Here is a 17,008-nt window from a genome sequence, read left to right as displayed (position 1 = left end):
CAGTCTTATAATGTGTGAGAAATATAAATGATGAAGAATACTATTTACCTTTATTAGTAGAACCGTCGCGAACGGAAGCAACATTTTTTTTTGCAAACGCTCTTTTAAAGAAAACATAAAATGCCTCCTTGTTTACAATAACGTCTACTGCCAAGTCACAACTTGAGTTTTATGTTTTGAGCTTTGTTCTCGTGCAGGCATGTGTTTTGTATTAATACACAGAGTACCATTATTATCCGGGGTAATAATAAGCCTGCTTTGACTGTTAGCGCTATGAGCATTCACCTCATAAGTTGAGTTTGGCGCAATATAAATGCACGTATTATTATTACCAATGATGTAAAATATGTTTACCTTTATTTTATCATCAGGAGCGTGGATGCCATCGTCCTGGGGACGGAAATGGGCCCTGAAGTCCCCCAGAGGCAGGACGACTGCCAAGAAGATATTCCAGGGACAGAAGTGGATCAAGGACTCTTCTGGAGCAGGATGTGGATGTTCCTACATATTGTGACAATGTACTATGCGTATCTACTACTGTAAACCCTCCAGTAGAATAGGTAGCGTTGCATACGTTGAGGGAACACAGTTCCAGAGTGGTTTTTTTTCTCAAAAAAGTGTTTTATCTCTGGTTTTACGTGACGGGCTTCAGTTACCTTTGCCCTAGTTCAAATCTCAAATTTGAACAAGGTCAATTTAGACACACATTCTGCGGCAACAGTGTTGGTGTTTATGTTCCAGTATTTGGTGACATTAAAACCATAATCTGCACAGCTGGTCCAGTTGTACTTGTTTGTTTTGTTTTTGAAAGTTGCGAACTCGAGAAGAACCGTTTTGTCCATGGAAATCGGATGTGGCGTATATGAGTGCTTGGATTTGCCATACACTACTAAACACTGCCAACACAGAAACACATCAAGAAACAAGTCCAACATTACAACAAAAATACATCAGTACACGGGCGTATTATAATATCTACAAACCAGAACTTACAATACACAAGCCTATCAATATTACCAGATCACATCGCACAGACTTTTAGTTCAATGTATGTAGCACACAATGCAATGGTGTCTGTACAGGAGACACGACATTAAATGAAAAGTTCCCACCAACATCCAACAGTCTAGAATATCACATTGAGCAAGTAAACTACCAAATGCATGTTTGGAAACAGTATCTGCAGCCAGTCATATTCCTTCACCTGTTGGCCCTTGTTGACGTATTTGTAATGGTCAGCTTATGCTTTTTCTGATGTCGAGAGATTCTGTTCCCCTTGGATTGGTTGAACTGACGTCAAGTAAATGCAAAAGGTCAGCATGCCAGCAGACAGATCTATGTCAATGCATGAACTGATTCATTGTGCACAGAGACTTTCTGTCTTTTTGTATGACAGGTGATTGTTGCCCGAACATATAACATGCTGTCACTCTAGAAGTAAACAGGAAACAAAAACAACTGATTCTAGTTACAAGAATAATGTAAATTTTTTTTGTTTTCAATAAATAAATCACCACCAAACATTTCCTTGAAAAGTCGGAGAATCTCTAAAATCCCTCGTCTCAAACAATAACCTGTAAAACATTATAATACCACGACATGACCATACAAAATTACTTGTTTTGTGCCCCAAAACATCAAAGGTATCAACATTGGATGTAAATGGACACAAAAATCGGTGTTAATTTTTATGTAAATTTAACTGCAGAGAAGGCAACACGCGACAATCCGACTACCCATCAACCCAAACAAACAGCAAACAAAACAAAAAATACAACCCCAGACAATGCACAAATAAAATGCGGAAACAAACAAAAAACAAACAACAAAAACGAATTATGGACAAAAACAAAAACAAAACAAAAACAAAACAAAAACAAAACAAACAAACAAACAAAACAAAAATTACAAACCCAGATAATGCACAAACAAAATAAACCCCCAAAAAACAACAAAAGCAAAGCAAATAAGATCCTAAAAATAAAAAACAAAAACAAAAAAACGTTAGTTTGAAAATTGATTCGTGTATTGACTGGGCAACTCTATTAATTTGGTTCTCTCTGTTCTTCAATTCTCCTCAGAAGTACTTCCGGATTCATGTGAAACCACGTCGGATGAAACCAGTTGGACAATAGACTCCCTCACCGCTGCTTGCTTTGACAACTCGGCTGGTTCTGTTTCCGTGTTTATGTCAGTCATCTCCTCCTGAACAGATGGTGGACCTTTCTATTTGGCAGTTGGTCTTCCCTGAATCAATTCCAATCTCGTGTTAGCGGAGTGGTTTCGCTTAAAGCAACGAGTCGCAGTTGTCTATGGCAACACATAGAAGCATCTAATACAATTAGGATTTTCTTCGTACCGAAAACGACAATCACCCAAACCCTGAACACACCAATACTCTTCACACTAACAGGTGGAATTCAGCGACCTTCACCTTACAGACAGTCCCTTGGCCTGCATCACGTGACCTAGCACAAGCACGTTGTTATCGACCGGTTAATTGAGGTTTACCGTGTCCATTGTGGAACCGTGAACGAGTTGGCCAGACTTTGGTAGGAGACATCAGCTGGATTATTTTGTAGAACGTCACTGCCAGGGCAAGATGTCGGCTATCGATTTTTAGAAAGGGAGCGCGTGTGAAGTGTCAGCAAATATCACAGCAATGCAAGCAGGTTGGGTCAATACCGAGTGACGAGGTGGGGGGAGGAGGAGGAAGTGATATCGGACAAGTCCATTCACACAATAGGGACAGGATAAGAACATTCAATTGCAACATTGTAGCTAAGGCTTCTTTTCGGTTTTCTGGGCCGAGTGTGCCTATTATCTTCAAGTTACACACAATTTGCTTTGGCCTCCAGGGGTACTAGCTACACAGTGGGGAACGACAGTCGTTTCTCTAATGTAGAAACTGTATAATAACACGAGTGATAGTTGCAGTGCTTTCATCGATCTGTGCTACAAAGCCCACGTGGCCAGTAGAACGATGGAGCTAAGACCAACCGTCCCGAATGGCGAGGTCTTTCCCACTTGCCAGTGCCGGATATCTGGGCTCGACTTTGTGTGGCATTATTCTCGATCTGATGTTAGGAGTGCACATTGGCATCAGATTCCTGTATCAGGGTTAGTGTTTCTTTTGAAACCGGGAACATTCTTGTCCGACAAACGCCTCGAAACACGTGGATAATGTTTCTGTATGTGAATGTAGATTTATGTACATTAAAATATGACGTTTGTTTACAACCCATATCACGCCACCAGCGTCATCCCATGGAGCAATCCTTTTTATCCTTCTATTCCAGCCATAAAGGGAAGCTTCGATCAGTCAAGTATGATGACATACCAATACTAACTTGCTTCCAGACAAGTTCGTCAATACCATATATGCTTCATGTTGGCCTGAAATAGCTCATCTCCTGTATGTCAAACACTATTCTGCCCCCAGGTACAGTAGGAGTGTGGCTTATCATATCGACATATGCTCCTGGGTATGGCGGTACTAGACGGCTATTGTTTACGTCGTGACGGTATACTTGCCGAGTGGGTCATGATTGTACTTGTCAAGAGTGAGTATTAGTGTGATGACGTCGGATTTTCATACGTTGTCCTGCGGTCATGGCGAGTGACTCAATGTAATGTAGCGGCACACCTTTCATGAAGATATAATATATATTTCATTATGTGGATAATCGTGGTCAGCCAGTGATCTAACATATTAGCAAAGACCATGTTCAGAAGGATGGGGATGTATACTTACATGGGGTTGTCGACAGAACAAAATATCTTTATTCAGCTATACCCTTGCAGGAATCGAATTCGTATTCAAAAGTACTGCACCAGTAACCATGTCGGCACTTAATCCTATGGAGTTCTTGATAGTCAACAAAGAAGTATTATTTATCATACTCTTTCAGGAATCGAATTTGAACACTAGGTAATGAATACACAGCATGTAGTCTAACAATCTCGGAACTTCTCAGTTCCTGGCAGTTAAGCCTTGAAAGAAGAACCATTCGTTTCTCTTCCACTTTGCTGGTTCCAGTCAATCACATCCACGCTGACCTTGGTCTGTATATAGGCTGCAACCCCACCCTCGCTGATTTGATGGCAGTCAGTTCACCGGGGGGCTGTGACATTTTAGAGACGGCGACCTCTTACTGTCGCTATAACGGCTGTTTAGCTGGTCACTGACGATAATGAACAGGTAGTTAGCGTAAGGACAATTGCGGCGCATGACAAGCCGAAACTAGACGTGTGTTTATCTGTATTCAAACAGTATTTTGAAGAGGTTGATGAATATTTATGATATTCATATTCCTGTAAGAACAATTCCAAACATTGATAAATCGCACTGGTCAGGTGACCAGATGTATTCAACTTTGAATGTCAATCGCAATGTAATACCCGGAACAGTACCACTGTCTATACATCAAGTCATCTTGTCTGGATTTTACTCTCTTGTGAACTGTTTAACGAGTGGGACTGAAAAGAGGTATTCAAGTTTGTATATGCCTGCCATGGTTGTTTGCCAAAGGCAGCCAAATCACTGCAGCAATGTTGTGTCTGTTCTGTATAACTGAGTTAAACTGTGTCGATGGTTATGTATCTGCTCACGTGGGTATCGTGCATGTCATGCAGAGTTAGCCACAAATAATAATATACAGCCATAACTGACAGACGAGGAAATGGAACAAATTAGAGAGAAACTCGTTTACAAGAAACCCCGGAGACTGTTTAAAGAAATCAGTAATTTAAGCGCCAAATGGACTCTGGATACACAGCAATTGTACAGATGCGGAATCTGTGGAACACCGTGACCTCTACAATACAATATTCAGATCATGAAGGTTGAACTACATTTAGAAAAGAAAGTTACACGCGTACAGTGTCTTTAGTATAAGCAAATTATCACCCATTGTCATCTTACAGCAGGGCAAACTGTTTCTAGCGATGGCCAAAAACCTCGTGATTTAGACGAAAACATCACATCCAGATCTCTTGGCGATCAATTATACATTACCATCTATTATCTTCCTGGCATGTTCTCAAAATGTCAATGATACAACCACATGCAACACTGGTAGTTGAGGGCAAAAAACACATGTAGTGACCGTATAAATCTTTATCACCTTCGTGATCTATAAGTATTAAATATTCAAAATGGGCAGGTGTCTTATTTAATTTGGAGATATCCAAATACAAACTTCATTGTTTCAGCTGTATCTTGCTCAGTATATCGTTTACTGACCGAAAACAGGAGGAGACATTAATTCTGGCATACGTAACCATCCTCGTGAATCACTTTAAAGCACAGTACCAGCACCAGCTATCCACGACACCTGCGTCTTAAACCATGATATACCCAAGTATTAACAGTTTTCCCCAGATAATATTTCTCCGCGAATATGAACGACTGGAACTTTAGTCTCTGTGTTAATGTAGATGTCCATTAACATCAATCAAAACTGCTGACATTAATCATATAACAGAATCGATTCAATAGTTCGATGCTGCAGCTATAACAAATGTTAAGTGAAGAAACGTTTAGCTTGACATGCTCGTAAGGTCGGCAGCACCTGTGCTACAAAGCCCACGTGGCCAGTAGAACGATGGAGCTAAGACCAACCGTCCCGAATGGTGAATTATTGCTAAGTAGGATTCGCTCGCCACAAGGATCCCAGTATTTACACAGTCATGTTTTAGGGCAGATGTTGTTTCTAAACTAAATGATCAGTTACCTCTCAAATCCTACATTTTAATGTTGAGTAAAAGTTTCATATGGAAAACACGGCACAACAAATGTGAACTATTAAAGAATATTTAAGTGAAAATCAACGGGAACACCCGGCCTTGACGACGCAAGGCCGTGATGGTTGTCCAAATAATTCAGTGACTGTAGATTTATGTAGTTTTAAAAGTTTACCCTTTTTTCAATGGTTGATCATGATGTTGGCCAAGATAGTTTCGATTTGATGTCAGACAATATTCAGGATTGGTCATGGGATGTGTCAAAGGGTAGAATAATTGACAGATTTGGTGATAGAGGTTTCATGTACTTTGTATCCAAATAAACAAGCTAGCCATCACAGGAGGCATCTCCGTGCCCATCGTCAACTGCACTGTTATAAACAGGCAGGTTATGCCGATGACGACGTCAGTAATAATAATGTACAATGTTGATGTAATGTTGCTCAGGTCAGCTCTGCTATCACGTACCTCGGACCGATAACACTGTAAAACTCCACATCTTTATTTTCCTGCGTTAATGTCATGATTTCATCAAAGGCAAATGGAGGTTTGTGACACCCCTTCCCTGTTTTTCTAGATGTACTGAATGAATATGATGTTGTCTTCGTGCTTGCCGATGTCCTTGACACTATATTCCAGCGCCCTAATTAACTACAGTGAGGTTGTAATTGGCTAGAGTGAAGATTAATCGATAGGTTAAGGCAGCAGTGATAAGGGCATCATTTAGTACATTGTTCAATCAGGATGGCCGATCTGTGGACACCATGGTAACTATCGATAGAAGATACCCACATAGTTAGGATAGTTTAGAGTGGGGAGGAAGACATGTTTATTCCAAGATGGCCTTGTATGCTGAAGACATCTTTATTCTAAGGCGACTTAGCTTAGTTCTACCAAATTGACTCGTTTAATATGTACCCTATTGCATCACGCCTGACTGAATTTCTACTCATTTGGGCTTGGGGACTTCAATCTTGCAGTCAATACTATAGTCTCATTGAACACTAAATTGCCAAGGTTTTGGGGTGTTCGAATAAGAGTCACAACACCCTTACTTATTCATAGGAATTTCTTACAATTTCGACAGTATCACAGTATAGGAATAACTGAGTGAGTAGCTTCTAGACAATACTAAAACTCTCCGATTTGCCGTAGTATGCTGCAATATTTTGTCTACATTAATCGTAACCATCCTAATTTTGACTCGTAGCAATTCAGTGTATTGTAGTGCGGTGTTGAATGGCATCGAAGACGCTCACAAATATGAAAGCCCATCACCAGTAAACTGAGTCTTATTCTTATGAAGACTACTTGAAAATCAACGATCTGTAAATGATGCATATGTCTTCGAGTCAGCGTTTACCACCATGAGAATCAAGCACAGTTCGTGAATACATGTCTGATCCTTAAGACAGCATGTTGCATTATCACAACTGTTTTTTTCAACAAACTATTCGTCTTCAGAGCATTACCCCACTCTCTTGGCACTGTATGTACGCGAGAGAATGCGAAAGGTCAAACAGGAAACATTTACTTCATCTCGGGGTGTGGTTGGGATTTTTTAAAAGAAATGACGATGCCCGCTACACTGTTACCAAGTAACGAAATGGGTCCAATGCTCGTGCCCGGTTAATAGAGAAAAAATGAATTCAATTCCAATACCTCCTCTGCGTGTTAACAACATTTGACTGGATAATGTGAAGTAAATGTGATTATACAGAATTACTTCCGTTCTTTAACAACAACAAACACATAAATGCACACCCGCACATGACCACGGCGACCTTCACGAGGTCTAAGAGTATGTGTTAATAGGATTTCAACATTATTTCAGTGCCAGGGATACCCGAACGAAACAAACATTTGCAAAACCAAGTATTTGTCATCTACTGAAGTTTTGATTCATTATATTCATTATGATAGTAAATAGGCTTAACAGTTGTCTGTTCAAGGGAAAGCAAGAACTTAAGAAATTATGTGACATTTCACCAAGGGAATAAATCATTTGACTTGACACCAAGGGAGTTCTCATCTATTGATCAAAAATCGTTTAAACTGAAAATACAGTAAAACAGACGAAATCTAAAGATATGAACCTGAGTGAAGCAATGAGACTGGAAAAGTGAGTGAGTGAGTTTAGTTTTAAGCAATATTCCTACAAAATCGATTCATGTAGTCCTCAATCTTGACTTCCGGTGTATATTAAGAAATAAATACTCCATTGATACATAAATGTCATTTCCAGTATTGCGACGTTTCTATTCCATTTCAGTATAATTGCAAGCACAGTTATAGTGAAGAGTGCCCTGTGTCGTAAAGACGTTGTTCAGCAAGAAGTTTATACACACATAGATGTACGTGCTGTGATGTTAGTACAATTACATTATTGGGACAATGCTGGGCATTAGGGAATAGCCTGGCCGATCGTCTACGTTGCAAATGTATGTTTTAGTTGACAACGAAGATAATTTCACTGATAATTTCAGCAATGGACATGATATAGTTAGGGTCTGTTAAACCACTCACACTTAGAATCCTCAGTGCCTATTAGCAGCTGTCCACACACCCAATGTACACATGGGATCTTGTCCGGCAACCCTCGTGTTTCGGGATTACGCGAGTCCACGTTGATACCGTCGAGACAGCCTCGACAGTTTCGGTCGTGTTGGAAGCCGCAATGAACAGCCTTGTGTGCTCGACAAAGTCAGATTGAAGGACTTTTTATGGACCTTTGGTTGTGGGGAATGAGTCGACTGGGATGTAGTGTTGACAAGTCGGACTTTATGCGCTGTAAGTCCACAGATCCGCTTTATATGTTCAGCAAGACTTCTGTCTGCTGTACACCAATGCCGTCCGCGTGATCGCACTGCTAACGTGTCCAGCGCGAATTGTGCCGTTATAAATCTAATTTGATGTGGGCGATGGTTAATATCAGTTGTCAGATATGTGTGTATATGTCGCCAACAGACACAAACAAATGTACGGTTGGGCTGCTTACATATGCAATTTCAACAGATCTTTAAATGGAAGTAAACGAGTTATACATTAATAAGCAATATTTTGTCTAAGAATCGAAAATGATGTAAACAGTAAACTCGACATTTGCACATTCTAATCCAGAATCTATGCTAATTAAGAACGTAAACAAAACAACTGAACTCAAGAAGAAAGACTTGCAAGCACGTTATTCTATTTCCATGTACCAACAATCCGAGTAACAGGATAATTATTACCGCTTTAAAAGTCTGTCTTAAAGTACACAACGTTGAACTTGAACTTGAACGTTGAACACGGCACGAAACAACCTAAAATCATCTGTACATGTAACACTCGCGTAGACTAACAACTAGTCTCTGAAAGAACATATTGTACAGAAACTAGTTCACTGTTAAACAAATGAAATATAATGAAAAGGGGCCCTGAGACTTCTTCATTTTCTGAAGCTGTGGAAATATAGACTTGCCATATTTTCTAGACTGCCGTGGACTTTCCTGGATATATTTGCTTCAGGGTCTGTGCAACAGACAAATACTCACTCCGCTATACCTCAGTGTAGATTGTGCACAGAGAGTAGTGACTACAAATGTTGACATGGCGAAAATAAACCATTTACTTCCAAGGGCAATATGAACAGCCTCCGGAGAGATGACACTGTGTTATAACATCTGTGCTATAATGATATTGATGAAACCGTCAGGCACATACAAGACATTGCCGGTCAGACTGTCATATAAATGTAAGCCATCACCTTGAATGAGGATGAGGCATTTTTAATATCTTTCTGTTTGTTCCGATTTGTTAAACAACTGTGGACATTTGCAAATGAAAAAGAGCAAAGGTTCATTGTGCTTTAAAACTTACGTTTAATGCCGAAGTGTAATTGTCGATACTTCCCGAAGTTCAATATATAGTTGTGCTCTCATACCATGCATGTGGTTATGCATCAGACTAGTGTTTCTAACTATGACACCAAATGCATTGTGGCACGCATGTTGTGGTGACGTGAGTCATCTGTGACTATGTTAGCGTCTCAACTACAGCTGAAAAACAGTTGAGTGGTTTAAGATCTTCTCTGCATAACGGGTTTCATAAGTACAAGTTTCTGAACTGTATTTGGTTATCTTTGCTGTCTACGCACCAGAAGAAATCACAATCTACTCCTTCCAACAAATTTGTCAAACGACATCTCAACTAAAGGAGTCAGAACATCTTCATAATGTCTAAAACCTATTTCCATTCTAAACGACCATATTTATTCTTATACACTGCAGTAGTCAACACAAACATACACATCTCGAGAGACGTATGGTGTTTCTGCTCAACAATCTGTAATGTATTGTGATGTGAACGAACGCCTACTTTGTCAAGGTACGCGAGCCATGTGATCAATTTCAGTCAGCACTGCATCATGGCAAGTCGGAAAGCCAGGTAGCCACGTGTTCTTGTATCCAAGATAGCAATCGATTGTTTAACAAAAGCAACTATGAAATGCATGTTGGCCTTAAAAGCATCTTGGAAATGCTTCCCCAGGTTTAAGTGTTTGTCTGGATTGTGTAATTGTAGTGTATGATCACGTGGATGTAAATTTTCAGAACTCAAGTAAAATGGATTAATTTTCAAAGGGAACTAATGGAAGTGTACGTGTTCTGATGCAATACATATTCCGTACAGAACATTACTCAGCTGGGGGCAGTGTCAACTTCATAAGTGAGTCACATTTCTTTCCTCAAATATTCCATTCTTTTACGTACGTGACGGGTTTCCAACGCTACATTTGCATAAAACCATTTTCATTTACAGCATGCTTTTTATCTTCATTAGAAGGTGGCTAGAGGCCCACTGTCAAACAATCAAACACGAACACTGTAAGAAACTGTAAAGGATACTCAGCGAAGAATGAAAGAAATTACTTAGAGACTTTCACATCGAAACTTTTTTAAGTCTCATTAAAGAGGTATTGATGACACTAGTGTTCAGAACACATTCAACTGTTGTGTCACGAGTCGTAACTGTCATGTCATTATTCAGTTGTTGTTTTTTCAAACTGAAAAGAATAACCAGGTCATTGAAAGACCCATGTTAACGTTCACCAGAGGAAGTTAGACTCGGAATCAATTAATATATATACCCAAAGTGTAAAGTGTTCCACCGGCAGATAGCTTCAACGCTGTGGAGAAGGTAGGGTGACAGTCATGTTTTCTGGTGTTGTGGATTTCCAAATTGTAACATAAACATGCCCCTGGATCGCTACGCAAAATAATTCTTTGTGAAACCAACAAACAATACAAAAACACATTGTATCATAGCGGTCACTAAGTGTGCTAAGTTAATAAGTTAAAGTTCTGACGATAAAACCAATTGTCAGATATATCTCATCACGATCAAGTAAAGAGACCTACGTGTTGATAGTGACATAATGGTTTCTTCGTTTTATGTCAGTTGTTTCACAGGAAGGAAAAGCCAATTCCCAGGGCGCTGATGATTATTAAAGCTGTACATGTTGCAGTGTTTAATAATTGATGGGAAAGCACAGCAGTCAGTTTACTCGCTGCGCAAGGAGGGAATATATCAATAATGTCAAGATTCAACGTTTAATCAGGCCAAGAAATAGATAAAAATATTACATTTTCTCTGTTATATCATTCAGTTCTTAATGGAATGGTTCTAGGTCCGTTATTTCCAATCAAGTCTCTTGAAGTGTCTTCATGACACCGTTGCACACGGAACCGTGCGTTAACGACATTCCCACAAGAACAGGGTAAACCTTCAATAGACAGGAAGTCTTACAGAAACAAAACCACGGCATACTTTAAGTATTGATTTTAGCTTTATCAAGTTTTAATCTTCCAATTACCAAACATGCCCATGTCTAGAAACAATACTCTTAGGGCACTATTTATCCAAAGTGCCAAGAATGAATACGAATATGTCATAGTGATGAAACTGCATAATAGAACAGTTAGGTTAAGAGCATGACATAAGAATGACATAATTTGGTCTTTAAGAGGCCTCAATGAAATTAGAAGGGATGCATTTCATCAAACGCGTTTTCTTTTAGTGAGTAGGTATTGATCTCAATAGCCAAATGATTCCGAGGACGAAACTGGTATTGGCAGCCGGGCAGCTACTGAATCGGTCTTCAAGGCTGACATCTTTGCCCCAGAATCTCACTGTTTACTTGGGCTTGACATTGCTGAGATGGCATGGTAGACTGTGTACAGGCCTATTGCACGGTTAGCAGACTTTATGTAATAGCTTTATTCATTTTACTACCATTCAGTGAGAGGCTTCCGGGTCTGTCACAAGTACAGCATGCTTGTCGCTGTAAGCCGAATAGATCTGGTATACACTGATGTTTATTCTTCTAAATATTGTAAACTGATATACCTACACAACCTGTAATGACAGTGAGATCCAAAAGGACCCAGACCTGTTATTGCCCTTATTTTCTAGACTTTTATTTATTTATATATATATATATATATATATATATAGACTTGATATTGCATTTTTATAACATACTTGTGGGGGACTGTGAGACAGATATTAGTTGATCTGTGACTCTTGCATGGCTGACAGAGCACACTGTAACCTGATACTTTGTTGTTGCTGATAGTCACGCTATAACTGGATGAATACCTGTTCAACAGCGTTTGTGAACGTCTTCAGTATTATTACTGGTGCTGGAGAAAATATGTATCTTCTTGAGAGTTTCACTCATGACACGTGCAGTTCATTAGCTGACATTACGAGCAGCAATAACTGCTCCTGGGTAGTCGTCAACTGTCCCCAAGTATGCGAACGTCGAAAGAGTCTACTGGTTCCGGTGACTTGGTGGAAAAGTCTTCATTATTTATTGGACTGCATTATACTTCTCTCCTCAGCATCAAAGAGCAACAAAGAACATGGGATGTCGTTCAAGCGTAGAGAGAACACAAGTGAAAAGAACAACCGAGCCGTGCACACTTACAGAACGTCAGCATGAAATAAGATTTGATATTAACAAATGTCCCAGACATCTAGATACGAAGTGAATCATACACGACAGTTATTAGTCTTCACCTAGTTAGCACAACAAGGTTCCCGGTTAGCGTGTCGGTGTACCCTGTTCAGTTGTTTTACCTTGAGAGTGTATTGGAGTTTCGTTCAACTCCATATTCATGAAAGCAGAAAGTAATAATAAACCATATATAGTTTTTTTTTAAATAGAATTTCTGAGGCGTTTTGACAAAATAGTGACGATGATTTTGTCTGCGGAGCCACCAGTCACAAATAAACACAGGTAAATATAAATTATTTGTTATCACTTGTTTATCGGTGACTCCATGCCAGTCTTGGACTTTCATCTCTCTGTAGACAAGCATTCTCGGTTGTAGACAGCAACAACCGGAGCAGCTGGAGTGTATCTCGACATGAAGGGAGAGTTGGCTTTTCAAAAACAGACGTCATTCTTGTTGTCAAACAGCCAAACTTTAATGCATTGATCTAACGATGACTGAATTAAGCAGTTATTTTAGTAGTTTGTAATTCTAACTCAGTTAGTAGATCACTGAACAGTAATTCACTATTTGGAACGATATCAAATCATCTATAGTTGAAGCTTAATCTCCTCATGTTTTCAGTTTGCTGTGGTTGCTTTGTCAACCAAGAGGAAGTTCTGACTCGTATGCATAAAGATGCAGTTCAACAAAAAGGGACAAGAAGATTGCTCAACTGGAATACGGTTTGTGGGATGTTCTTTCCCCAAACTCCACACAGATTTTCTGCACGGGAAGTGCATCATGTGGCATATTGATTTCTACGTAAACTTCGATGACATTTGCTTTCATTTTTGAAAGAAATCTTGAACCTTTGAAGATAGAAATGAAACTACATGTCCCATCATCACGAGGCGAATTCCCCAAGGATGAAGGCATGTAGTTACTGAGTTTGTGTTACGTTGTTTAAATGACTTCTGGGCTTTGTAGGGATATCTCCATCTATGGATCAGCAGTGAATCGAGTTAGTAACAATGTAGTGTATTATGGATGTGTGACCAACTTCGCAGAGAGCATAAAGTCATCTTAAATTCGTGTTTTAAGGTTTTACAACCAGACTCTAAGATGTAAATGATTATTGCTTCACTATCGAATCATAGCTTCTATACATATTCAGAAGGGCGTTTTGTCAACAAAGAATTGTTGACAATGAGGTGAATTTTAGTGAATGTATCTGGAGTGAGTTCTACCCGGAATTGTGCTTCAGTGATTCAAACGGAGATAATACCGTTATATAACCTTTCGCAAATTCTCAATCACATACATACGTATTCCAGACATATTTAATGCATATGTAATTCCAGACATATGTATTTTTATAATGCAGTCTAAGAAGCTCGCAACCACGCCAAGGATACAACCGAAGTTAGCACAACCCGGAAGCGCCTGCAAGAGTAAAGCTATCATGGTGAAATTGATCAGCCTATATAGGACAGAGATCTGTCCCGCTAGTGACAGGGCATGGGTACCCTTGTCGCAAATAATTTTCACAGTTCTTTCGCCATTTACACCAAAAGGAATCGGTTTCTCGGCATGGGCGTTGCCTCTTCAATGGCATTCGTACTTACAGACGTTTATGAAACCTAGATCATACAATGCCATACAATACAATCAACACCTGAAGCAGAGTGTTCTGGTCAGAAAATATACCACCATCGCTTGCATCAATATGTGTCGTCAAAAAACTCATTCACATTGCCAATTACCCTAATTAATCTTCTTTACAGACAAAACGTCCTGCAAGATGATTCATTGCCAATACCATCTATTGTGTATTTACGTCAGTGGCGATACAAGTGTATTTTACTGCATACAGCTAATCCTTTGGCTCCATGAAGAAGACGTCATTAAGCGAATGTTCTTACATTCATAGGTTATATCAAAGCAGTAACGGTTCCTGAGGCTACTTCACACATCTATCAGGACGATGCCATAGCTCACATAGACTACGGCAGATGAGACACTGCAATCTTTATCAGGAACTTTCGATGATGAAGCATCAGTTTAACGTCTTTAGTTTCTGCGAAAAATATGGTTGTCGTTTTCTTTCTTAAATAAATGGTTTGAACGAAAATTACTTCCCTATTCGCCATTCGTTATCCATGGTCCCAGATTTCAAAGTCACCTCTGTGGCAAGGCTTTGCAGATCAAACCTGATTAATTAAATGTAAATCCGCTCTGCTCCCATCCATGCTTTGATGAGCGAGCTCGTAGGGGAATGAAGGAGAACTTGGCACGAGCACTTATACCATATAACGACTACATAATAATACGGTGACTGATTAAGACATATCTATACGGCGCTTGAAGCACACACATAGGTTAATGTTCAATGAACGTTGTAACGTATGTTAAATCTGTTAAAAACAGATGACATTCTGTCGAATTGAATGGGTGTGTTTCTTTACCTCATTCCACCGATGCTGACATTTGAAGATGAAGTGGAAGATAAAATTACAGATCTCTTTTTCATTTGCAAATTTCTTTAACTCAAGTATTGGTCATTTGTAATATGATCATTTCAGAAATGATCATTTTAGTGTAACCCTACGGAATAATTAACAGTTCATAGAGATGCTATTTTACGTTTGAAATGTAGATAGTATGTCATGATCACGTGTGTATGTGTGTTGAGGGTGAGCTGTTGTTTCTTTCAGTGATGATGCTTACACGTGCCATTGTTCATTCATTTGGTCTTAGGGATTGCAAAAGTGTACATTTAGATCATTGATAAATATGAAACAGGTGAATAGAAGCCTTGAGACTATGAGATATCTAGATACATTTAGCAAACCAACAGAAGATAGATTGAGAGAGTAAGAGAAAGCGTGATACATTGTTAGACAGGCAAAAGCTAGATACATTTAGCAAACAAAGTGAAGCTAGTGAGATTGACTGACTGACAGAAATGCTTGACAGGTTTATAGACGACAATGGCTTGACATACTGCTAGATTTACAGAATGAGACACACGGTGCTATACTTAAAGAATGCAACAAAGATTGTTAGAAAACACACCAACAAACATGTATATGTCAATATCACGTATAGAAGAAATCGACACAGAAACAAAATACAGTTCCAGTATGTGCGTTATGATATTTTGTGGATGTGCCACTGTGGCATGATGAAGCAGGGTGTTTTAATATGCTGCATTAACAAAAACCGGTAAGTACGATAACTCATTATCCATACAGTAATACAATATAATTAGATTATGGCAAATACGTGCACCTCACCTCAATAACAGTGAACATGAAACTTCCAAACTTCCGTCGATCTGGAACTGATTAAAGTGAATGTGATTTTGGAAGATTTGCTAATTGCTCATGTGTTGAATTAACCTCGTCGTACCTAGGACGACGCACCCTATTTCCACACCGAGTGACTATGGCAGCATGTGTGTGTGTGTAGATTGCATCTTTACCCAGTTGCTATACCCGGACAGGGTTGTTAGTTTTGGAAAAGGGTAAGTGAAAGGTATAATATATGCTGCTTTGGTAAATACTACCTGACAACCGTGCATTTGTAATGTGGCCGATTAAGTCAAAGTCACATACTTTCATAAGACAGTAAAACATCGATAACTCAAAATCCTTTGGAAATATACCGAGGATCCCGTCGTTCGACACAAGCGGAGTAGCAATTCAAACTATATTCCCAATTCGAAATCTTAAGACCATGATAGATGCTTTTTGACACTCTGTGACCTTCGGGTTTTGAGATGCCTCTCTATGGCAAAAAATGTGTTCTTTCGTTTAAGTCTAATGTAAGATGCAAATATTATTTTTTGTTGACCGTATAGAATCTGTGTATTAATAAAGATTATTGATTGCTGAAAAAAACGGTCAGGAACTTCAGACGGGCTATCGTTCGATTAGCTATCATCACATCTCAGTATTGTTGTCCTTCCGGACAACTGGCAGCACCTCATGCATGCTTATCGCCTGGCTTTGGTTAAATAGCTCATACATAACCAATATTGCTCTCACATTATGATATTGTCCCACAATAGGCTGCATACAAAGGATAATTCCGATTGATCCATTAATCCCGAGATAATTCATCCTGAAGGTAACATTGTTTCTCGAACACGTTCTTTTCTCCCGAGGTTTTCTAGTCCTCGGCATGTTCATGTATATCGCGTATCGACACCTCGTCGCGTCGGCTCGCTAGAGTCGAATGTGAGAATGGCATAAATTAGATGCATAATTTATTCATCCTAC

The sequence above is a fragment of the Haliotis asinina genome, chromosome 5 (assembly GCF_037392515.1).
Source record: "Haliotis asinina isolate JCU_RB_2024 chromosome 5, JCU_Hal_asi_v2, whole genome shotgun sequence".
NCBI lineage: Eukaryota > Metazoa > Mollusca > Gastropoda > Lepetellida > Haliotidae > Haliotis > Haliotis asinina.
Note: the sequence above shows the minus strand (reverse complement) of the source record.